At 35.1% G+C, this 27,007-nt stretch overlaps 1 protein-coding gene across 10 annotated transcripts in view; it reads left to right on the forward strand.

Moving 5' to 3' along the window:
- KHDRBS2 (KH RNA binding domain containing, signal transduction associated 2) overlaps positions 1-27,007 on the forward strand; it is a 656,853-nt gene that overhangs the window by 114,855 nt on the left and 514,991 nt on the right. The window lies entirely within an intron of this gene.

Below are 27,007 nucleotides of genomic sequence, written 5' to 3' on the forward strand. Positions count from 1 at the left end.
GCTATTTTTTCACCAGTAGATCATTGATTATAAAAGATAGCATTCAGTGGCATGGTTTTATCAATTATATTCATACATTTCAATGGGTAAACAGAGGGATTTTTTTGGTCAAATGAATGGAGGAAACTAAAATGTAAACTCAAAGATTCAAACTGATAATTTACTTTCTGAAGAGTGAATGTGAAGCAAGGACCATGTAATTATCCTAATAGTAACGATTACAGAAATAAATGCTCTGGTTTACCAATTGTCTTCTAATATGATAAACTTTAGTAAATATAATTAACTAGATGCTTTGTCTATAATTATTTCAAACAGGGATAAAATTGTTAAAGCCCAGAAAACCATAAAATTTATCTTTGAGATGAAGTGTTTTGGGCATGCAATTTTTTTTTGAGCTAAACTCTATTGCAAGAAAGCTGTGTTACATAGGCATATGTTTTTAAAATAAACTTTATTAGATTTGCTTTATAATCATGTTCTCTTGAATATTAAACTGGGCAGTCTTAGAAATATATATGAAAAATTTGCATAGTAGTGAAGTAAGGTAGAAATATGTTGGAGTATAAAGAATAATGTGTCCCTTTTCACTTGATCAATTAACCAGTTATAGTCTTGAATAGTTTCTTTTCATAAATCATACAGTTAAATATGGTATAACTTGATGATGTTTCTTGGAATAACATATTTTTATTTCTGGGTATGGGAAAGTCAATGACAGACTTAATACCTGCTTCTAAATAAAAATGTAGTTCTGTAGTCTCTGATCAAATTAAGCTGGCAAGGTATGTAAGGCATTTAAACTCTTGATGGCTCTTCAAGTTCCCATATGAGTGGTTTTATGCTGATTATTACTGGATCTATGTTTGATTTAGAATGATGAATACCGAAATAAGAATATTCTATGATTTCAAATTTTTGTGTGAAGTTTTATTTTGTAATGTATAAGAAAATGCTCTAACGATAAAACTGCTTATTCTTAACTGCCGTGGACCATGGATCACCAGCAAACTATTGTCTCTCATAATTTTTAAAATCATGGAATGCTTAGGCTGGGACTAATCTTGGAAATCGCAGAATATATAAAACTTTTATTTTATAGATGAGGTAACTGAAAAAGTATGAATTTCTCAAGGTCATGCTTCTGTTATAGATGGAAATCTTTAGTGCAGTTACTATAATTTTAGATTCTTCATTTTTGGTGAACCATTACATTTTTAACTTGACTGATCATGCCCACGTATTTGCATTACTTTTTCATGTTAAATGTGGAAGAATGTGAAAAATGATAACACCCGATCGTTAATATAATAGTTTTATGGAATAGTCTCAAATAACAATTCATGCTTGAGAAAATTTACCATTTCTTTAAATTATGAATAGCCTGCCAAACTCCTTTATTTTTAAAGGAATATTCATTTCACCTAATTATCACACATAGGAGAACTTCAGAGCTTTTTTATAGAAAAAGAGTGAAATTCTGAGAAGCAGATTATACTCACTTATCAAAGTTGACCTACCTTGTTCTTGTTTCTATAGTACAACAATAAATCATAATATTTTGTAAACAAACTATATCTTATTATATTTAGTAATCTTTTGAAAACAAACCATATTTTATTACAAAAGTTGTGATTTTTTTCCTGCTGTTCATTGTCCACTTCTTAGAAAAATATCAGTGAGATAGAGTTAAGATTATGATCACTAAACTTGAGCTGTATTTGATGTACATTTATGAGCCATAAAATGTGTGATGTGGTGTAATATGAGCTGTTAAGCAGAACACAACAGTATTTATGGATTTAAAGTTTAATGTTTTATAATAAAAAAGTGATTTATCCTTCAGGGGGCCACACTGGTGAAAGATTTGCTTTATACAACTTTCTCTGAGAACCATTTCTCCCCTTGACAACTGCTGTCTGTTTGTACCAATAATTAATGTGATGATGACACAGTCCTCTCAAAGAGCAATAAATGACTATGGGAATTCTTGGGGAAATGGCCCTCTCAAGACTTTACTACATGACTTTTTTTGGATAGATTGTGTTTCAGTTACTCTCCAATTTCAAGTTAATTTGCTGACTTAGTTGAATACTACAAGAAATTGAATGAAGTTTAAAATTTAATTTATAAAAATTATAAAAATGCTCTTTAAGAATGATTTATGTAGTCCTGATGCTTTACATTTAATAATTTAACTTGGGGAAATATGTCATCTTATAATATTAAATTATTTTGAGCAGTGTTTCTTATTTGACTTTATATTTTTATAATAAAATTAATAGACATATTTGTGATTCATGCTAAATGAGTAGAATTTAGCTGCTTTTGCCTACAAAAGCAAATAAAACAAATGGGCAACTATTCAGATGATGAGTATGTTAATTTGCTTCACTTAAGTAACTTTTTTACTTTGTATATGTATCCCATAATATAATTTTGTGTACCTCTAAAATACACAATAAAATTTATTTGCAAAAGAGATTAATAGAGAAATAGATGTTGCATTTGCAAATGTTTCAGAATCACAGCAATTACTTATTTTTAATTTTCATTTTAGTTTCATGGGTACATGCACAGGTTTATTATATAGGTAAATTGTATGTCATGGGGATTTGGTGTACAGATTATTTCCTCACCCAGGTAATAAGCATAGTACCTGATAGGTAGTTTTTCCATTCTCACCCTACTCCCACCCTCAACCCTCAAGTAGACCCCAGTATCTATTGTTCCCTTCTTTGTGTCCATGTGTACTGAATGTTTAGCTACCACTTGCAAGTGAGAACATGCAGTATTTGGTTTTCTGTTCCTGCATTAGCTCACTTAAGATAATGTCCTTCACCTCCATCTGTATTGCTGCAAAGGACATGATAACTTCTTTTATGGTTGCGTAGTATTCCATGGTGTATACGTATCACATTTTTAAAAAATCCAGTCTACCATTGATGGGCATCTAGGTTGATTCTGTGTCTTTGCTGTTATGAATAGTGCTGTCATGAACATATGTGTGCATGTGTCTTTATGGTAGCATGATTTATATTACTTTGAGTATATATCCTATAATGGGATTGCTGGGTCAGATAATAGTTCTGTTTTAAGTTCTTTGAGAATTTGCAAAACTGCTTCCCACAGTGGCTGATAAAATTTACATTCTCAACAGCAGTGTATAAGCATTTCCTTTTCTTGGCAACCTCACCAGCATGTGCTATTTTTGGACTTTTTAATAATAGCCATTCTGACTGGTGTGAGGTGGTATCTCATTGTGCTTTTGATTTGCATTTTGTATAATTATTAGTGATGTTAAGCATTTTTTCATATGCTTCTTAACCACATGTATGTTTTTTGAAAAGTGACTGTTCATGTACTTTGCCTGCTTTTTAATGGGAATGTTTTTTCCTTGTTAATTTTTTATATTCTTTATAGGTGCTGCGTGTTAGAACATTGTCAGATGCATAGTTTGCAAATATTTTCTCCCATTCTGTAGATTGTATGTTTATCAATAGTTTCTTTTGCTGTGCAGAAGCTCTTTAGTTTAACTAGGCCCCATTTGTCAACTTTTGTTTTTGTTACAATTGAATTTAGTATATTTGTCATGAAATCTTTGCCAGGGGCTATTTTCAGAATGGTATTTCCTAGGTTTATCATCCAAAGTTTTTATAGTTTTGGATTTTACATCTAGGTCTTTAATCCATCTTGAGTTGATTTTTGTAACTAGTATGAAGAAAGTGTAAGCTTCAATATTCAGCATATGGCTAGCTAGTTATCCTCATTGCCTGTTTTTTTTTGTTTATTTGTTTTGTTTTTGTTTTTGTTTTTTTGACTTTGTAGATTAGGTGATTGTACATGTGTGACTTTATTTCTGGGTTCTCTATTCTGTTCCACTGGTCTAGGTGGTTGTTTTTGTACCAATAACATGCTGTTTTGGTTATTGTAGTGTTGTATAGTTTGAAGTCAGGTAATGTGATGCCTCTAGCTTTGTTTTTTGCTTAGGGTTGCTTTGGCTATTTGGACTCTTTTTTTTTTGTTCTATATGAATTTTAGAATAGTTTTTCTTAATTCTGTAAAGAATATCATTGGTAGTTTTATAGGGATGGGATTGAATCCGTAAATTGTTTTGAACAGTATGGCCATTTAAAAATATTGATTCTTTCACCATCTATGAACATGGAATGTTTTTTCATTTGTTTGTGTCTTGTCTGATTTCTTTCAGGCAGTGTTTTGTAATTCTCATTATAGAGATCTTTCACCTTTTTGTTTAACTGTATTTCTAGTTTTTTTGTGGTCATTGTGAATGGGATTGTGTTATTGATATGATTCTCCGCTTTGATGTTGGTATATAGAAATGCTACTACTGATTTTTGTACATTGATTTTGTATCCTGAAACTTAGTTGAAGTTCCTTATCAGATCTAGGAGCTTTTGAGAAGAGACTATGGGGCTTTGTAGGTACAATATCATATCATCTGAAAATAAGGATAGTTTGGCTTTCTCCCTTTCTATTTGCATGTCTTTTATTTCTTCTTCCTGCCTGATTTATCTGGCCAGGGTTTCCAATATTATGTTGAATATGAGTAGTGAGAGAGGGCATCATTGTCTGTTCTGGTTTTGAAGGTGAGTGCTTCCAGCTTTTGCCCATTCAGTATGTTGGCTATGGGTTTTTCATAGATGGCTCTTAGTATTTTGAAGTGTGTTCCCTCAATGCTTAGTTTGTTCAGGGTTTTTAACATGAAGGGATGTTGAATTTTATTGAAATAATTTTGTGTTGTCTATTTAAAAGATCATATGGTTTTTGATTTTAGTTTAATTTGTGTGAATAATCACATTTATTGGTTTGCATATGTTAAGCCAACCTTGCATCTCAGGGATAAAGCCTACTTGATTGTGGAATATTAGCTTTTTAATCTGCTGCTGGATTTGGTTTGCTAGTATTTTGTTGAGGACTGTTGCATCTATGTTCATCAAGGATATTGGCCTGAAGTTTTAATATTTTTCTTTGTGTCTCTTCCAGGTGTTGGTATCAGGATGATGCTGGACTCACAGAATGAGTTAGAGTTTGGAATAGTTTCAGTAGGAATGGGACCAGCTCTTCTTTATACATCTGGTAAAATCTGGCTGTGAATCCAACTGGTCCTGGGCTTTTTCTGGTTGGTAGTCTGTTTATTACTGATTCAATTTTGGAACTCATTATTGGTCTGTTCAGGGATTCAGTCTCTCCCTTGTTCTATCTTGGGAGGTTGTATGTGTCCAGGAATTTACCAGTTTCTTCCAAGTTTTCTAGCATGTGTGTATAGAGGTGTTTTTAATAGTCTCTGAAGGCTTTTGTATTTCTGTGGGATCCCTAAAGTGGTAACGTCCCCTTTGTTATTTCTTTATGTTTACTTGGATCATCTCTTTTTTTTTTTCTTTGTTAGTCTAGCTAGTGGTTTATCTTATTTACTCTTTCAGCGAGCCAACTCCTGGACGCGAACATTTGTCTCTTTTGCATGTTACAACTTCCTTCAGTTCAGGCCTGGTTTTGTTTATTTCTTGTCTTCTGCTAGCTTTGATGTTGGTTTGCTCTTGTTTCTCTACTTCCTCTAGGTGTCATGCTACATTGCTAATTTGAGATCTTCCTAGTTATGTGATATGGGCATTTTGCACTATAAACTTTCTTATTAATAAGGCTTTAGTTGTGTCCCAGTGATTCTTGTATGTTATATCTTTGTTCTCAGTAGTTTCAAAGAAATTCTTGATTTCTGCCTCAATTTCATTGTTCACTCTGAAGTCATTCAGGAGCAGGTTGATTTCCATGTAATTCTGTGGTTTGGGCCATCTTCTTAGCATTGATGTGTATTTTTACTGTGCTGTGGGCTGACAGCATGCTTGGTATGATTCCAGTTTGTTTTTCAGTTTGCTGTGGACTGTTTTGTGGCCAATTGTGTGGCCGATTTTAAAGTGCCATGTGCAGAGAGAGATATATATTCTGAAATGTTGGGGTAGAGAGTTCTTTAGATGTCATTAGGTTCATTTAGCCAAGGGTTGAGTTCAGGTTCTGAATATCTTTGTTAGTTTTCTGCCACGATGATCTGTCTAGTACTGTCAGTGGTGTGTTGAAGTCTCCCACTATTGTTGTGTGGTTATCTAGGTTTCTTTGTAGGCCTCTAAGAATTTGCTTTATTAATCTGGGTACTCCTATGTTGCATGCATATGTGCTTAGGATAATTAAGTCTTCTTGTTGAATTGAGCCCTTCTATTATATAATGTACTTCTTTTTCTCTTTTAATTTTTGTTTGCTTAAAGTTTGTTTGTCTGAAATTAGAGTAGCAACCCCTGATTTTTGGTTTGTTTTGGTTTGTTTGTTTGCTTTCCATTTGCTTGGTAGATTTTTCTCCACTGTATTACTTTGAGCCTATGGATGTCGTTGCATGTGAGATGGAAGGAACATACAGTTGGGTCTTGCTTTTTTATCCAATCTGCCATTCTGTGCCTTTTAGTTGGGGCATTTCACCATTTATATTCAAGGTTAGTTTGGATATGTGTGATTTGATCCTATTATCATGTTATTAGGTAGCTATTATGCAGACTTGATTGTGTAGTTGCTTGATAGTGTAAATGGTCTATGTACTTAAGTGTGTTTTTGTGGTGGTGCATAATGGTCATTTGTTTCCATATTTAGTATTCTATTAAGGTCCTCTTGTAAGGCAGGTCTGGTATTAATGAATTTCCTTAGCATTTGCTTATCTCAAAAGAATCTTATTTCTCCTTTGCTTATGAAGCTCATTTTGCTAGGATATGAAATTATTGGTTGTAGTTTATTTTCTTTAGGAATGATGAATATAGGCCCTCAATCTCTTCTGGCTTACAAGGTTACTGCTGATAGGACTGTTGTTAGCCAGATTGGGTTTCCTTTGTAGGTGGCCTGCCCCTACGCTCTAGCTGCCTTTAATATCTTTTATTTTATTTTGACTGAAAATCTGATGACTATGTGTCTTGGGGATGGTCATCTTCTATAGTATCTTACAGTGGTTCTCTGCATTTCCTGAATTTGGATATTAGCCTCTCGCCAGGCTGGGGACATTGTTGTGGACATTATCCTCAAATACATTTTCCAAGTTGCTTGCTTTCTCTCTCGCTGTCTTTCAGGGATGCCAGTGAGTTGTAGTTTTGATCTCTTTACATAATCCCGTATTATAAGAGGTTTTGTTAATATTCGTTTATTCTTTTTTCTTTGTTTTTGTCTGACTGAGTGGATTTGGACAAACAGTGTTGAGCTCTAAGATTCTTTCCTCAGCTTGGTCTATTCTGTTGTTAATACTTGTGATTGTATTATTAAATTCTTATAGTCCATTTTTCAGCTCTATCAGATTACTTGGTTCTTTCTTTAAATGGCCACTTCATCTTTTATTCTCTGTATTGGTTTATTGTATTCCTTAGATTCCTTGGATTGGATTTTGACTTTCTCCTGAATCTCTATGATCTTCATTCCAATCCATACCCTGAATTCTATATCTGCCATTTCACCCAGTTCAGCCTAGTTAAGAACCATTGTTGGGGAACTAATTAAGTTACTCGGAGGTAGGAAGACATTCTGGTTTTTTGAGTTGCCAGCATTCTTACACTGGTTCTTTCTCTCTGCGTGGGTCAATGGTCCTTTAATATTTGAAGTCACTGTCCTTTGGTTGGGGTTTGTTTTCTTTTTTTGCATTTATCTTCTTTGATGCCCTTGGCATTTTGACTTTGGTATAAGGCGGATTCAGTCAACTGGCTTTGATTCTGGAATATTTCAGGGGGCCATGGCTCAGTTCTGCCCTCCTGGGCTACATGCTCTTACCCTGAGTGGGCTGGTACCGGGTCCCCATTTTTGTTTTCTGGCCCCTTGAGGTTAGGAACCTGCTGTGCTGGGGAGGCTAACGTGATCCTGGTTTGTGGCCACAACTGTTTGATAGGGAGTGCCAGCCGAAGTGCTTCGTCAGGGTGGTGGCAGTGGGATCCATGGTTGTTCTCATGTGCCAGCAGCCATAGTGGTATTGCAGGGAGCACATGTGTTGGCTGGGATATCCTGGCAAAATATTTCAGTCCTGTATTTTTTGGCCACAGTCCAGTAGGTGGCACTTAAGGGTGCTAGCCAGCAGATAGGCTCTTACTCTGCTGCGTGGCTCTTCTGTTTTTTGGCAGTTGGCCGTAGTTCTCTGTGATGCTCTGGAGAGGGTTGGCCCACTCACGTAGTCTGCTCCCAGGCCTTGGAGGAGCCCCCTTCAATCAAGCTCCATCCCTGCGTTTCTTTTGCTGGATGTTTTGGTCCATGGGGCTTTCTCAGGTAGTGGCAGTGGTCCACAGACAGGCTGTAGTTGGCCCTGTGGAGGGAGACATGCCCTGATCCTCCACCAGCCTGTGAACACAGGTGTCTCACTTCTTTCAGTGAAGGCTCCTCCCTGCTTAGTCACCAACCAAGCCAGCAGGTCCCACTCAGCTAGGTGCTGCGGGAGTGGGTGGGGTCAGACGACTGTCTGGGTGCTTCCCCAGGGAACACATGATTGTGCCTTCCCACACATTTTGGACAGAAGTAAGACAGTGGGCTAAAAGATCTAGCAGGCGTGGCGCACATTGCTACCAGTGTTCAGGGTAGGTGAAGTCACCTGCCCTGCTATCTGGGTATTTTCTAAGACTGTAAGAAGGCTGTACCTGCCAGCTGAGTTCAAGCAGAAGAGGGATCACTGGGCCAGAAGCTGGCCCCAAGCTTTGTCTGGTGAGGGTGGATGGATCAATCTTACTGCTCCCACACATTGCAACTGTGGCTTCCATCAGGGCTATGGCACTGGTGCTAGTCTGTTCCAGGGTCCAAGGCTTCAGAGGCCTCTGTGGACCTGAGACTAACCTTACCAAAACTACTGGTAGCTCTCTGCCTCATTTTAGAAGTGTGTGGTGTAATGTAGTGGGGCCAGGGCGTTTTCCCATCCCCAGTCTTGCACAGGTCCCTGTCAAGAGAGTGTGAATCTCCCATGGGACTCCTATTTACTTACCCTTTCCCATATGGGGAGCTTCTCCTGTCTACACATTGATTCCACACGGGCTACTGCCCAGCTTTGTTCTTCCCTGCTGTGTCCTCTTCCTGCCTCAATGGATCCCAAAGCGATTTCTTAAGTGATCAGCTTGTTGGGTGAGTGTTCACTAGCCCTTTTCTTTCCTGTCCATGAGAGCAGTACACATGAGCTTCTTGCTTCTAGTCCACCATTTTGACCCAATTCCCAATTATTTCTTGATAGTTAAGCCTCTACAAAGGCAACATGTGTCAATATGTTCCTCCATATTCCTAAGACATTCATATAAAAGACTCTGGAGGCTGATTCTAGGTGCACTGCCTATTAGTTAGCCCTGCTTTGCAAGGAGCAGTTAAAAAGAAATATATGTACACGTATATATATGTGTATGTGTATATATGCATATATACGTATATTATACAGATATACATATACATGTATACGTATACAGATGTATGTGTATACGTATACAGATATACGTATACGTATACAGATATATGTATACATATATACAGATATACATATATATGCGTATATACATATATACGCATATGTATGTACACATATACGCATATATGTATATATACATATGTACACATATACGCATATATGTATATATACATATGTACACATATACATATATACACATATATGTATATATGTGTATATATACACACAAATATATATGTATAGATAAATATAAATGTATATATTTATATTCATGTATACATACATATATATATATATGACTGGAGAACAAACACTATTCTTAACATTAGCTATTTCTCCTCCACACATACTATGTTTCGTTGTTGAATATACCATTTCTTTCAAATTTTAACATCTCCACCTATAGTGCATCTTACAGTCAGCATCATAATACAATCTCTTTCAGGCATGCAGTGAAAGTGCATTGTAGGATCTAATAAACCAAGATATACCTAAATGGCACAAGCTGTGCTATATTTTGTTACTGCTAAACATGCAAAAGGAATGCTTGGCACGTGTCTGGGTAAACTGAGAGACCATTAGAGGACTGGAATGTGCGGCTTCCTCTTATAAGAGGCTTCCTCTTATAAGTATCTACTTTTTGCTTGCTGGTGTACCTGTTTGTTCACCTAGGCACTTCAGCCTCTCAATGCCTTTAAAAGTATCTCTTTGATGTACTTTTAGAATTCTGTGAAATACATCAGACCTTTTCTTCAATTAAATTTGCCCCAAGGCCCACTTTATATTTCTTGACTTGAGTTACTGCCAACTTTTTAAAGCAATATAATGCCAGGAGTGTAAATCTGCCCCAAATTTGGCCTTTTTTAAGATCAAACGCAGCCACATTCCCCTGTGCTGGTTTTCAAATCAATTTCTTATGTAGATTAATGCAGAAAATTGAAGTTCCAAAATGTGTTTAAAACCATCTCACTTGCTCTATACTTCTTCGTATTCTGTTCAGTCCCAGAAAAAGGGGAAGCCTTCTGTGCCTGGTTGGAAGAAGTCTCATCCATGGTTGCAACTTGCCATGTCTTCCCACAGAGTGTGAGTTTCCTTCTTTATACAACAAAGGATGAAATACCCAAGTCCAAGTACTTGATGAGTGTGATTTTTCTGACTTTTAAAGTAGTTATCAGATCATTTAAGAATAGTTCCTAAATGTGGAAACTACAACTCCTATGGAAACTACGACTCAAAGCCAAATATGACCACTCATAATCTTGGAAACGTATCTAGTTTTATAAGCAACATGGTTTTTCAGAAGCCACTCTGTAGCTTACAGCTTAAACCTGTTTTATCTTTACCACAGACCACTGCACAGCATTGCTTTTTATTTTTCTAAAGTAAATGGAAGAGAGGATTTGATGGGCTTTGTGATTTCAGTTTCATTCATATCAGTTTCCCAACTCCTCATTTGTGAATTTAAATTTTAATTGAGAAAATGATATGACACTGATTCACATTTTTATGAGGAAAAAAATTTCAAATTGCTGTAGACCATATTCTCTCCAATAGAATGGCATGTGAAATAATCCTGTTTCCTAGAAAAATTTAGAAATTTTCAGTGGTATTATGTCTAGAATTTGTCTTTTCTGATTACCCATCCTTTTAATTAATGCCTGTCCCATGTACTTCAAATATTATTTCTTCATTTTGTATTTTTTTAAATTTTTATGTTTTCATCCCACATTGCGTCATGCATTTCTAATTCTGAATTAGTTGTGCTTCTACTCATATCATTTTTTATGACCCCTTACGAATATGTCCTTGATTTTCCTGAAATCATACCAGTCTCTCCTTCTTTTCTAGGTCTAGTGAATATTCAGCCTGTTTTAACTAGTTGTTTTCATTCTGCAACAAAACCCCTAGCCCTTCCCTTCTCATACCTCAGGCCAATATTTTCTACCTTATCTGGGAGGGTTGCTTCTTATTTTCACATTTACCCTCAACTGGAAAACTGATGACTGCTTCAAAATGACCATTAACATGCAGGTGCTTTTTGAAAAATGTCCAAACCCGTATTCTCTCTTTAGGGCCCTGTGACAGCCAAAAAATCTTTCATCTCATGTCCCTCTCTACAGTCCTGCCATTCTTCATTTGCTTGTTTGTTCATTTGTTTGTTTGTTTAACTCAGCCTTCAGTAAGCTTCTCTACACTCATTAGCGCACAGATGGATCTTCTGCTGTTTCTTTTGTTGTTGCAGTAGGAGTGGCTTTTTATGTAGACAGATGTTTAATAGATCAGAAAAGAAATATCACCATTATAATCAAGAGACATTGCATTATCAATGGAATGGATTTCCATTTTATTATTGATTTTGAAAAGTGGAAGCAAGTGAATTTGATATCAACTTAAATACTGTATTTTGGGGGATTTGGAGAAAAATAAAACTTTCTATGAGCAATAAGGAAGTAAAAATTAATGCTTTTTACCCAGAAACATGTAGATAAGAGATTATTAATACTTATATTAAGTTAGGACCTGACTGCAACCAACTTGTTGAAAGACATTTAGATCCATGTAGAGAAATTAGGAGTAACTTTTATTTTCATTTTTAAGGTAAACCATTGTGAAGATAAATTTATGTAATACACAATTTTAGATTTATGCCATTTTATAAAGAACCTTCTTAAAAATATATGGGTTTCACAAGGATGTCACAAAAAATAAAACTGTAGAACAACCTCACTTGTGAATACCAATTGAAAACTGTAAAATATTACCAAGTGTTGAGCACTAGTGTTCATAGAAGTATTATTCACAACAGCCAAAAGATAAAAACAGCCCAAATATTTTCAACAAATTAGTAGATAAATAAGATGTGGTATACACATATAATGAAATATTATTCAGCCTTAAAGAGTAATGAAATTCTATTACATTCTACAACATAGATGAACATTGAACACATTACACTAAATAAAATAAACCAGTCAAAAAGAACAAATATATGATTCTACTTTCATGAAGTTCCTAGAACAGGCGAATTTATAGAGACAGAAAGTGGAATAGAGGTTACAGGGGATTGTGGGGAGGAAGGAATGATAAATTATTCATTAATGGGTACAGAGTTTTTGTTTGGAAAGATGAAAACTTCTAGAAATGGATAGTTGCATAACATTGTGAATGTACTTAATGCCATGTATTCGTGCACTTAAAGTTAGTTAAAATGGGGTAGGTATAGTGGCATGCAGCTACTTCCCAGCTACTTAGTAAGCTAAGGCTGGAGGATCACTTAAACACAGAAGTTCAAGTCCAACCTAGGTAATATACACCCAGTCTCTAAAAATAATAATGACAATGATATATTTTTAATATAGTTAAAATGGTAAATTTTATGCTGTCTATTTTACAATAATAAGAAACATTACAAAAATATTACCAAGGTATTTCAGTAGCACACATCTATCAGCATAGTAAATTACACTCAAATGTAGTTCATTTCAGGAATGCAAGATTTAGTTTTTAAAAATATTGCAAAGTCTCAGGATACAAAATCAATGTACAAAAATCACAAGCATTCTTGTACACCAATAACAGACAAACAGAAAGCCAAATCATGAGTGAACTCCCATTCACAATTGCTTCAAAGAGAATAAAATACCTAGGAATCCAACTTACAAGAGACAGGAAGGACCTCTTTAAGGGGAACTACAAACCACTGCTCAATGAAATAAAAGAGGATACAAACAAATGGAAGAACACTCCATGCTCATGGGTTGGAAGAATCAATATCGTGAAAATGGCCATACTGCCCAAGGTAATTTATAGATTCAATGCCATTCCCATACAGCAACCAATAACTTTCTTCACAGAATTGGAAAAAACTACTTTAAAGTTCATATGGAACCAAAAAAGAGTCCTCATCGCCAAGTCAATCCTAAGCCAAAAGAATAAAGCTGGAGGCATCATGCTACCTGACTTCAAACTATACTACCAGGCTACAGTAACCAAAACAGCATGGTACTGGTACCAAGACAGAGACATAGATCAATGGAACAGAACAGAGCCCTCAGAAATAATGCCACATATCTACAACTATCTGATCTTTGACAACCCTGACAAAAACAAGCAATGGGGAAAGGATTCCCTATTTAATAAATGGTGCTGGGAAAACTGGCTACCCATATGTAGAAAGCTGAAACTGGATCCGTTCCTTACACCTTATACAAAAATTAATTCAAGATGGATTAAAGACTTACATGTTAGACCTAAAACCATGAAAACCCTAGAAGAAAACCTAGGCAATACCATTTAGGACATAGGCGTGGGCAAGGACTTCATGTCTAAAACATCAAAAGCAATGGCAACAAAATCCAAAATTGACAAATGGGATCTAATTAAATACACTAAAGAGCTTGTGCACAGCAAAAGAAACTACCATCAGAGTGAACAGGCAACCTACAAAATGGGAGAACATTTTTGCAACCTACTTATCTGACAAAGGGCTAATATCCAGAATCTAGAATGAACTCAAACAAATTTATAAGAAAACAACAAACAACCCCATCAAAAAGTGGGCGAAGGATATGAACAGACACTTCTCAAAAGAAGACATTTATGCAGCCAAAAAACACATGCAAAAATGCTCATCATCACTGGCCATCAGAGAAATGCAAATCAAAACCACAATGAGATACCATCTCACACCAGTTAGAATGGCCATCATTAAAAAGTCAGGAAACAACAGGTGCTGGAGAGGATGTGGAGAAATAGGAACACTTTTACACTGTTGGTGGGACTGTAAACTAGTTCAACCATTGTGGAAGTCAGTGTGGCGATTCCTCAGGGATCTAGAACTAGAAATACCATTTGACCCAGCCATCCCATTACTGGGTATATACCCAAAGGACTATAAATCATGCTGCTATAAAGACACATGCACACGTATGTTTATTGTGGCACTATTCACAATAGCAAAGACTTGGAACCAACCCAAATGTCCAACAACGATAGACTGGATTAAGAAAATGTGGCATATATACACCATGGAATACTATGCAGCCATAAAAATGATTAGTTCATCCGGGAGGCGGAGCTTGCAGTGAGCCGAGATTGCACCACTGCACTCCAGCCCGGGCGACAGAGCGAGACTCTGTCTCAAAAAAAAAAAAAAAATGATTAGTTCATGTCCTTTGTAGGGACTTGGATGAAACTGGAAACCATCATTCTCAGTAAACTATCACAAGGACAGAAAACCAAACACCACATGTTCTCACTCATAGGTGGGAATTGAACAATGAGAACATGTAGACACAGGGTGGGGAACATCACACTCCGGGGACTGTTGTGGGGTGGGGGTAGGGGGGAGGGATAGCATTAGGAGATATACCTAATGCTAAATGACTAGTTAATGGGTGCAGCACACCAACATGGCACATGGATACATATGTAACAAACCTGCACATTGTGCACATGTACCCTAAAACTTAAAGTATAACGATAATAATAAAAAAGAAAACAAAAGAAAAAAAAATTTAAACAAATTCACTAATTTTTAGATCAGAAAATGCATTTAATAAAACCAAGTTTCTATTCCTTATTAAATAAACATGGATGCATATAATTAGTATATATTAACAACAATGTGAATAAATAATTTATTGAATAAGTGTTAGAGAGATAACCAGTAAGACAATTGGAGAAAAAAAATAATAGGAAGACCAGATCCCTATCTTATCTGGTACACCAAAATAAATTCTGTGTCCAATTAAAATTAAGTGCCAATGAATATATAACTAAATAAACAAATGTACTAGAATGAGTTATGGGCAATTTTATTTCATAAAGTTTAATTGGGGGAGAGCGTTTCCAAAAAAATGATTGAAATTACTGAAGCCATAAGTAAATGAATAAATTATTTTAAAACATAAATTTAAAACTTCTGTACAAGGAAAGTCATGTTGATAATTAATTACTAAAATCGAAAAGAAAATTCTAAATTTATATGAATATTTGAAACACATGACAGAAAATCCATGCCTTTCTATACAGAGAAATTCATATTTCTAATTGAACAAGAAGCTAATGTTCCTATCACACATGTATAGTGTAAGGGAAATTTCAAAAAAATGTGAACCTTACTTCTTAGAAAAATACAAGTTATGATTAATTTGAGATGCTTCTGTTCTTTATCAGACTGACAAGTTTGGATTATAATCAATAATGATTTTAGGGCATGCAGAAAATTTCACTTCATAATCTCTTTGTCAGAGAGTATAGACTCAAGTATTTTAGAGGGCAATTTTGCAAAATTAATTAATATCACAAAGGCACAGACTTTTGAAAGCAGTTGCATATCTAGCAATTTATGTTAGAATTATATATTTGTAAAAATACATATTGTTACATGAAACAAATGAGTTTGTTCCCCTTGAGTATAAAAGGTTTACATGCACGTGTATACACGTGCATACATTTACATATAAATAAATGTAAGACAGATAATTTGAAGTAAAAGGGGGTTCCCTTTTTATGGCAGGCATTTTTGTGCTGTTTGAATTATTTACTATTAATGTTGTTTTCCTAATAATAAAGACATTTTAAAAATAGTTAGGGCTAATGTAAAGCAATTAATGTAGAAAAACTCGTTCTATGTAGAAGCTTTTTTTCCTAGAATGGAGGAACAAATAATTAAAACTAAGAATTATTATGTGTTGTCTATATGCCAGATACCTTACAGTGTTTACATATGACTCATTTGATTGTCACAAAAATTCTAATAATACTATCCTTCCCATTTTATATAAACTCTCATAGGAACTAACTTGCTAAAATAATAACATTAGTAAGTTTATAGCCTGTTGCCTTTATCTCATTACATCATATAGTTCATTATTATAATTTAAGCATATCATAACTTAAAACGTGCAGCAGAAAATTTAACCCCAAACATGACTCCAAAACCCATCAAAATCTATTATTAATATAAAAACCATATTCAAATTTTGTCTTTATGAAAAAACAATGCATGTTTTATTTCTGGTTTATGAATAGATATGGTGCTTAAATTAAGAGCATAGTCTAAAACTCAAGCTTAGAGGAATGACTCACTTTAAAACATTGTAAAATAGTCCTTAAACCTGGGACCTCACACTTAAGAGAATTAGTTTTTATGACTACCCTGTATATGTCAGATACTGAGAAAAGCAGAGTGAACTGCTATTTTCTTTTCTGAAGTACATTGTGAGTGTTCTAAAGAAGAGAGTAAGGTTTAAAAATATGTAAATGGCTTTCCTAAAGCCCCCCAATATATTAATGATCATGTTAACATTTGAACCTGGGTCTGTCTGCACCAAAGATCCTCTTTGCATTAAGCCATTGTATAATTCACTTTCTTTTATCTGAGGAGGCATTGAGATAATTGTGGACACAGACTGCTAAGATTTCAAAGGCCCACAGATGGAAAAGCAGACGTATTTCTCCTCTGGTGTTAAGTGAGGCAGAAATAAACTACTCATTAGTTGGGAGTGTGTCTCATAGGTCATACGGCTGAATCTTCTACCCAATTTAGGAATCATTTCTACAGTATTTGTGTTACTCATCAGTCTGTATATGAATAATTCTAGGATTGAAAAGAAAGTTCAATGCCTCATAAACCAGTTGGATCTAATATTGAGTATATTGAGTAGACATCGCTGTTCAGTTTTTCCATTTCCTCATTGAAATATGATCCTTATTCCTGTAAGTTTCCACTGGTGCTGTTTTTGCCTCTGTAGCAATAAAGAAATCACAGGAATTAAAGTCTGTCTTTAACTATTATTGATCATTGTCTTCATTGGCTTCCAGGACAAGACTGTTTTTATCTCCTGTTGCAAAACTGCCTGCATTTGTCAGCCTAGTTTGCTGGCTTCTACTCTTCCACACAACTTAATAGTATTGAAGTTCCCTAGGGATTATCTATGGTGCTCTTCTCTATCTACACTCACACTCCATTTGTGACGTCACATGTACCATGCCCTTGCATAAGTTTCTGATCCAGCCAAGACCTCTCTCCAAGACTTACTTACTTGAAGCTGCCCACTTGACATCAACATGTGGATATCTAGACATCTCAGATTCAACCAGTATTCTTCTTACCCCATTTCTACTGTACCTATCATCTACACTGTCTCAGCTGGTGACAGCACCTGATCCTTTTACTTGGTCATGTCAAAAACCATGGACACCCCCTTCACTCCTCTCTTTCTCCTGCACATTCTTTCCAACGTGCCGGGCAAACTTAGTAGTCTTATGTTCAAAATATATCATGAATATGAGAAGGGACTGTGGGAAGATGATGAAGTAGGAGGCACCAGAAATCTATCTTCTTACCTAGACAACAATTGCAGTTGCAGAATCTGTCTGATGTAACAATTCTGTAACTACTGAAGCCTATTGCAGTATTGCAAATTCCAGGGGAAGCCATGAGTAGTAAATTGCCATTAATTTTGATCAATTTCAACTGTTAGCACAGTGGTAACTATCCATCTCCCAACCATTATCCCTTGGCAAAGAGAATCTTGAAAGCAGCAAGAGAGAAGCACCTTGTTACACACAGGTATACTTAATAAGACTATCAGCAGATTTCTCATCAGAAACTATAGAGACCAGAAGGCAGTGGGAAAATATATCTCAAGTGCTAAAACAAAAATACTGTCAATCAAGAATCTTATATCTAGCAAAACTGTTCTTTAAAAGTAGTACATTGACACATTCCCACACACAAAAGCTCAGAGAGAGTTCATTGCCACTAGACCTTCCCTGAAAGAAATGCTTCAGGGAGTCCTTCAGGGTGAAATTAAAAGACACTAGACAGTAACTTGAAGCCAGATGAAGACATAAAGATCTTAATAAAGGTAAAGAGCAATTATAAAAGCTAGTATTATCTTAACAATGGTTTGTAGCTCCATTTTTTTTATTTTCTACATATTTAAGAGACTAATACATTTTTAAATGGTTTAAAAGCTGGTAAAATTGTAACTTCACTTTTTACAATATAATTAAAGAGATTAATGTACTTAAATAATTATTAGTTTATGTTTTGGGGCATATAATATATAAAGATGTAATTTTGTGACATCAACAATGGAAACAGGTATACAGCCGTAAAGGTGCAGAGTTTTGTGTGTCACTGAAATTAAGTTCATATAAATTCAAATTAGAGTGTTATAATTTTGAGATATTAAATGTAATGCCCATGGTAGTCACAAAGAAAATAGCTATAGACTATATACAAAAGGAAATGTGAAAGGAATTTAAATACTTCACTACAAAAAACTGAACTAAATATAAAAGAAGACAATAATGCCAGAAATGATGGACAAAAATGCTATAAAACATGTAGAAAACAAGTAGCAAGATGACAGAAGTAAATTTCTCCTTATCAGTAAAGTTTTTCATTGAAATCTTCAGAGGATTTGTTCTGGGACCCCCCTGCAAATACCAAAATTCTTAGATGCTCAAGTTTCCTTATTTAAAATGGCCTAGTATTTGCATACAACCTATGCAATTCTCACATATACTTTAAATGATCTCTAGGTTACTCATAATAACTTATACCATGTATATAATTTATAATATCTAATACTATGTAAATTATTGTTGTACTGTATTGGATATTATTTGTGTTATTTTATCATATTATTATATTTTATTTTTTCAATTCTTTTAAATTTATGGTTTACTGAATCAATAGATGTGGAATTGTGAATATGCAGGGCCAACTGTAATTACTTTAAATGTAAACAGTTTAAACTCTCCAATCAAAAGTGATTGACAGAATAGATTTTTAAAAAGGATTCAAATATATGCTATCTATAAGAGACTCACATTATATCCAAAGACACAAGTAGATCGGAGGTGAAAAAAAGGAAATCCTGGCACATGCTGCAACATGGATGAACCAAGAGGACATTATGCCATTCATAAAAGGAGAAATACTGTGTGATTACACTTATATATGAGGTACTTAAGTAGTCAAAATCATAAAGGCAGAATGTAGAACGGTAATCACCAGAGTTTTGGCAGCAGGATGAATGGAGAGTTACTGTTCAGTGGATACAGAATTTCAGTTTTGAGGATAAAAAGAGTTATGGAGGTGGATGATAGTGATGATTGTACAACATTATGAATGTGTTTAACACCACCACTACAGTGTATACTTAAAAATGGTAAATACAGTAATATTTTATGTGTATTTCCCCAAAATTTTTAAAAAATTAGAACAAAGAACTCTTGTGACCCTGGCCTAAATCATCACCTTCTCTCAACTGGGCTCTTATAATGGCCTAAGTCATCATTTTCTCTCAACTGGGCTATTACCTGGCCTAGGTCATCATCTTCTTTCAACCCAGCTCTCTGCTCCTATACAAGTATCTTTACAATCTATCCTTAACAGAGTAGCCATGGTCATCTTTAAACACATAGGTCATACAGATCATGTGACTCCTCAAAAAGTTCCAGTGTTCCTCCATTTTACTCAAAGTAAAAGACAGGGGCTTGCAGTTGCCTACAAGAGCTGACTGCCCATTACCATCTCCTAAGTTGCCTTGTTTATTCATTTTGTGCAGCAACCCTGGCTGGCTAGCATTCCTAACACTTGGCCCTCATATATTCACAAAACGACCTACCTCATGTAAAGCCACTCTTTGGATAACACTTTCTTAATGAGGTCTAACTTAGACAACCTATTTAATATAGCAGCCTTCATCCATCACCACCCAAGTACTCACAATCCCCTTACCTTTTTCTAGTTTTTCTTTTTTCCCATAGCATATCTTTTAATATAGTTTGTAATTTGCTTGTTTGTTATATTATGGTCTCTTTATGTCAGAATGTAAAGTTGCAAAATGGCTTGTTTGTTTGCTATATTATGGTCTCTTCATGTCAGAATGTAAAGTTGCAAAATGGCAAGTTCTTCTTTCTTGATTACTCGTGTATCCCACTCACTTAGAACAATGTCTGGCACATAGTAGGTGGTCAATAAATACTTTACGAAAGGATATAGAATACAAATGACAGTTGAACAATAGAAGTTGGAACTACTGGGCCCACTTTTGCATGGATTTTTTTTCACCTCTGCCACCCCTAAGACTGCAAGATCAACTCCACCTCTTCAACCTTTTCCTCAGCCTACTTGATATGAAGACAATGAGGATGAAGACTTTTATGATGATTCACTTCCACTTAAGGAGTAGTAAATATATTTTCTCTTATGATTTTCTTAATAGCATTTTATTTTGTTTATCTAGCTTGCTTTATTGTAGTAATACAGTATGTAATACATATAACGTACAAAATATGTGTTAATTGACTTTATGTTATCAGTAAGTCTTGTGGTCAACAGTAGGCTATTAGTAGTTAAGTTTTAGGGGAGTCAAAAGTTATATGTGGATTTTCAACTTTGTGAGGAGTAGATGTCCCAACTCACTTGTCACTTAGGGATCAACTTTAATTATATTGTCTCTTCTCTAAGATACTCCCACTTATGGAAGCACAGTTACTGTATAATGGATTCAGAACAAGGATCACCTGATTACCCTTTTCCTCATCTTACAGAATTTCCAGGGACCTATCACAGTTGGAGCAGTGACATCATGAGTACTCTGAAAGAGGCTCAATATTGCTGTCTTCATTGATGTCAGTTGCCTCAATCCTACTCTAATCTTGGCAGAGAGAGTTAAAGAATAAAGCAATTACAGTGCAAATTTTACTCAAGTCTAATGCCTAGCTAATTGGTTACTTTGCTTAACCAAATTTTCTTGTTAAAATGAAGTTAAAAGGTTAACTCAGGAATCACTTTCAAGTCATTACTGAATATTATGGTTTCATTATTGAATTATCCATTTTTACTAAGTGCAGCATATTGAACATTATTTAACCTTTTATAAACGAGCCTACACATCCTCAACATCATCATTTTAAATATTAATTCCAAAGAATTCATTAAATAATTCAAGATATATTTTTTGGATCCATATGACGGTCACATGGCATTTAACTAATAAATGTGAAAATGAAAAAGATGCTATCACTGGTCTAAATAAGTGCTATAGTACATTTGAACAGTTTTCCTAATTTTATCTCACAGTAGGCTGGATTGAGAAACTTTGAGATTGTATTAGTTTGCATAGAAGCTTGAAGTCAGATTGTTTCTGATTATTTAGAGGCTAAGGTTTAAAAGAAAGCAAGAATATGAAAAAATAGATCATTATTTTTAAAACATGGAGCAAAGAGAGAGAAGGTATTGTTTAGAATGTAGTGTTGAGAGGAACAGAGAAGTAAGGTCAGGGTAATATTTATCTTCCTACTCTCAAGTTCTCTCAATAAGAGAAACCTTAATTTAGATGGATGTTTTCGTAGCATGGTAATTTTTATGTCTGGCCTCTTTCCTTGCCTGTAAAGTTTCTCTCTGGAAAGAAATCTGTAAGAATATATTAAGATATAGAGTTTTTGAGATGCTAATGAGATCTGTGGAAAGATAATGTAATATAATGGGAAAATAACATTTTGAACTAGATAGACCTGAGTTTCAACCACAGCTGTGCTATCGTTTAACTATGACCAGTGGGAAGTTTCATAAACACCTTCATCTTAACTGTTTTTCAGCTTCAACATGAATATAATGACATGCCATGAGGTTTCATCAGGAATACATGAACGTTTATGTTACATACTTGACATAGTGTCAGCACATGGTGTAAGCTGACACAAGTATAATCATTAAGTAAATATTAGCTTCTTCTGTTTTTTCATTTAATGACGGTCTTTTTGGAGGGATCACCTACTCTGTGCCAGATTCTGTGTGTGTGTAATAAAACAGATAGTTGGAATTATTTATCTAAGAGTTCTGTAATACCATTCCTGAATGAGAGAATGATTAAGACACTAATAAGAATAGGGATGAAATGTATGAAAGGAGATAATGATTACATTACAGGTAATAAAAGTTGTGATTTGCTGACTGCTTACTATGTATCAAGCACTTTGTGATTTATATTATTACCTGATTAAATCCATTTAATATCTGTGGAATAAATACTGTACAGAAGACAAGACTGAGGCACATATAATTCAATTGTTGAAGCTCACAGAGACATTTGAAAATGTATCAAGATTGAAGAAAAGGGGGAAGCTATGCATAAATCTTACTTTGATATCTGCATTGCTTATTTACAAACTGAATTTTTAGCCATATTCATTTAAATACAATTTTAAAACATTATTTCTCTTTATGCCGCTCCTTTGTTCAAATGTTTGGAAGTGGTGATTGATATTTGTGAAATGTCATAAATTGGAAAATGAATAATCTACATATAATATTAAATAATGAAATAAAAAATATATAAACATGCTATTATTATTGTATTTCATGTATTAGACCTCTGACTCATAGTTATATGCCACTTGGAATTAAATGAGTACGTACTTCGGTACTACATTTCCTGTGTTCCCATCTGAAGACACATCTCAGAGATAAAATTGATGCTGTTGCTTATTACCCCAAAAACTGGTTTAATTTTAATTCCACATGCTAACTAAAGGAGAGCAAAATGATTTTTTACATTTCAGTTAGCTGGATATATGTTGAGTAGTTCCAGAACTATGAAACAAATATTGAAACTTCACAAACATGCATTAAATTATACCCACATTGGGCTTAACATCTCTTTTTTTTTTTTAAAGGAGTCTCGCTCTGTCCTCAGGCTGCAGTGCTGTGGCGCTATCTTGGCTCACTGACTGCAACCTCCATCTCCTGGGTTCAAGGGATTCTCCAGCCACGACTCCCAAGTAGCTGGGACTACTTATTTTTAGTAGAGATGGGGTTTCACCATGATGGCCAGGATGGTCTCGGTCACTTGACTTCGTGATCCACCCACCTTGGCCTCCCAAAGTGTCAGGATTACAGGCACGAGCCACCGCACCCGGCCCTCATTCTTATTTTCTTCTTTTAAGAGTAAGTTATTATATTTAACCTAATGGAAAAAGTATTAATTTCATGTCGTCATAAAAAGCTATAAAATTGGCCGGGCGCAGTGGCTCACTCCTGTAATCCCAGCACTTTGGGAGGCCGAGGCGGGCGGATCAGGAGGCCAGGAGATCGAGACCATCCTGGCTAACGTGGTGAAACCCCATCTGTACTAAAAATACAAAAAAAAAATTAGCCGGGCGCGGTGGCGGGCGCCTGTAGTCCCAGCTACTCGGGAGGCTGAGGCAAGAGAACCGCGTGAACCCCGGGGGCGGAGCTTGCAGTGAGCCAAGATCGCGCCACTGCACTCCAGCCTGCGCAACAGAGCGAGACTACGTCTCAAAAAAAAAAAAAAAAAGCTACAAGTTTAACTTTTTAGAAGAGTAACTCTAAATGGTAAAAAAAAAAAAAAAAAAAAAAAAAAAAAAAAAAAAAAAAAAAAAAAAAAACTAGTAACGTATTTTTATGATTTTATCAGCAAATGAAATCTAACAAAATGTGAAAAATATTCCCCATTGTACAGTTTTTATTTCAGTCTTAAAATAGGTTTTATTTTATAGTTTTATACTAATATTGTGGTTGACTTAATTACCAACATACGATCATGTATGCCATTACTTCATCTTGCTTTTAGTCCAATCTAAGTCTACCGAACTGGCCAAATAAATTCTTTATTGTAAGATTTAATGTAGTCTTCAAAAATTCTCTCTGAAATTGACTATTAACATAAAAGTTTTTGGTTAATAAAAAATAGGTAGTACAAAATACATTAAAAAGTACATACTTTAGTTGAACTTGGGAAACATTTTTCACATGATTATTATTTTTATATTTGTCACAGATCCTTTGAAATCATTAAAAGTTTTTACACACAGTGATTCAGTACCTGAGCTATCAAGTGTAATTGGATTGATGGCATTGCTAAGATCCTTTTATTTTTTAATATATAAAGAATTTTTTTCTGACTACACCCTGGAAAATGTATGGGGAAATGCCTTAAATTAACATACAAAATTTGGCTGCCAAACAATATATTGTATAACTAGACAGAGAAATTGCTGCAAACCTATTTCACATGTGTGAGCAAAAGAATGAGCCCATTATGCACTCTGAAATTATGATGGGCTTTTTCCCCTAAAATACACCAGCAGGACAGAGCACTCCAGTCTTCACAAAAATGGAAAAATTATGCAGAAACACTCACTTTTTAAATTTTTACCCCATTTTCACCCTTCTTGTAAATGACTTATGTGAACTCTTGTATTTTTGTAAACTGTGGAAAACAGATATGGGAATAGCTTCTACTGTTCATTTTAAAAACAACTACATGGGGGAATTGTTTTTGATTATATAAATAGTATTCATGAGTTACAGAAACAATAGCTTAGCAATGAAGTTGAATAAAATGATGCATGCATACTTTACTATGTCTTGGACAGTGTTGGGGCCAGAGCCAAACCTTAGTGGTCTTAAAGACAGCACGCAAGGCAGAAGGCATATGCATAGATCTTGACTTGGGTCCCTTATGTTAGTCTATACCAATCCCAGGCAATCTCGTCTTCTCCCATGTTCTTCTGATCCATGTATTTGCTAATGACTACTAAACCTGTATCTTTTCCCAAAAGCAAATACCTTTTCTTGACCTCCACATTTATATATTCAGTAACTTAGTTGATATCTCCACCTGAATGTTTCTAAGATGGCTCAAACTCAACACATTCAAACCCAATTAATTTTATTTTCCTTAGAATTTCTGCTGGTACTTTTTTTATCCCTATTCCAATGAATTTATTCTCTTTGTTATATACTCAGAATCGGGTGTCATCTTTAACTCTTGCTTTGACTCTGCAATTACTAAATCCTTCCATTTTTTTCTCTAAACCCAGCTCAAATCCAGTTATATTTCTTCAGCCCCACTGCCACCCCTGTTTTCCAGACTACCATCTCCTAGACTCCCATCATAAGTATTGTATACATTTCTGCTACAGCCTTCTGACTGGTTTTGCAGAATTCAGTCCTTCTCTTTCTGATTTATTTTTCACAAAAATCTTAGTGAGGATTTTAAAATAATGTCATTTTCTGGTGGAAGACCCTTCAGTATTTCTCCACTGCCTGAATTCAGTCTTCATGACAATTTTTGTATGACTTGCATGGTCCCTCCCTCCCTTGAATTGTGCCATTAGTCACTTACCTGTTTTGGTTTAATTGTGGCATGAGTAATTCTCAAAACTAAAAGCTTTTGGTATCATTGTGTAAACAGAAACTAAATAAAATAAAGCTACGTGGTAGTATTTTTAATATGGTGTTCCTTCAGCTGGCATTCTCCTCAGTATCATTTGTGACATCCTCATTGTTTTATCATTTTTGCTCCTATGATTTTTTAACTCTTTATCCATGAATCATTCATTCGCTTTTTTATTTTTTCCTTTATGTCTTAACTCTAAGATGAATAGGAGAAACTAAGGAAATTCTAAGAAGTAATCTTCTTTCATACAGAGAAAATGAGCAGAGATTGAGACGGCTTATAAATCAGAACCCTACTTTTTTTCAATAGATAAAAACCAGGTCTTATATTACTTACTATTTTTATAAATTAAAATTTGATATATTCTAGAAGTAATCTGACTAGAAGTCCTATACAATCACTTTGGTGAAGTAATTTTAGAGAATTTTGTTTCCTTTTTCTTCTACTCAAATCCAGACTAGGAAGCAATACAGCAGGTAAACTAAGGCAGAAGAAAATAGGGATGGGAAAGGGAGCTATCAAGAAAGGACGCAGATGGAATCTCCGTGACACCTGAGTGGTGGTGTGTCTCTGCACAGCCTGGGCGTGTTATTTCACCTCTATGCCCACCTTTCCTAAACTGACACTTGCTTTTTCCAATGTCTTCTACGAAGTCTTCTCTGATACCTTCTCATACAGCCTCTCACTTGGTACTCTCCTTGGCTTACCCCATTTTGTCTTGTCTGGGAAGGGCTGTGATCATTTACTACCAAGGTGATTAACTCAATAATAAAAGAAAGAAACGCTTCTACTAGTGAAGCAAAGAAACCAAACACCCAGGACTCTAGTACCTCAAACTCCTTCAGAGAGGCCTATTTTGTGACTACAGGATAGGCAGGCAGGTGGTGGATGACATAGTGGATGCTGTGTGAGAAATGCCTGAGACCGTTCCCCTTAAAATCATACTGTGAATGCTTTAGGCAAAGCCTGGATGGAGAGTTTCTGAGGGTAGCAAAAGAATCTGCCTTAGACTATACACATGGTTCAAGAGAACTAAGTATACTTCATGCCAGGCATTTTTTAAAGGCAGTAAGATTGAGTGAATCTGACAGTAGCTGCTCCTAGGTCCCTACCACCCTGAGCAACTCACCATGATGTAAGTAAGTATGGCCCTAGTAGATAGCAATGATCATATTCGGCCATTTTTCTCCCCATGCTTTAAAATCAACAAAAATAAATATCAGAATTCATATTTATCTAATTTATTTTTAAATGCATACTCTTTTAAAGGGGGAAAGCATTGTGCTTAGTTACTTTTTCATGCTTAAAA

The sequence above is a fragment of the Symphalangus syndactylus genome, chromosome 2 (assembly GCF_028878055.3).
Source record: "Symphalangus syndactylus isolate Jambi chromosome 2, NHGRI_mSymSyn1-v2.1_pri, whole genome shotgun sequence".
Taxonomy (NCBI): Eukaryota; Metazoa; Chordata; class Mammalia; order Primates; family Hylobatidae; genus Symphalangus; species Symphalangus syndactylus.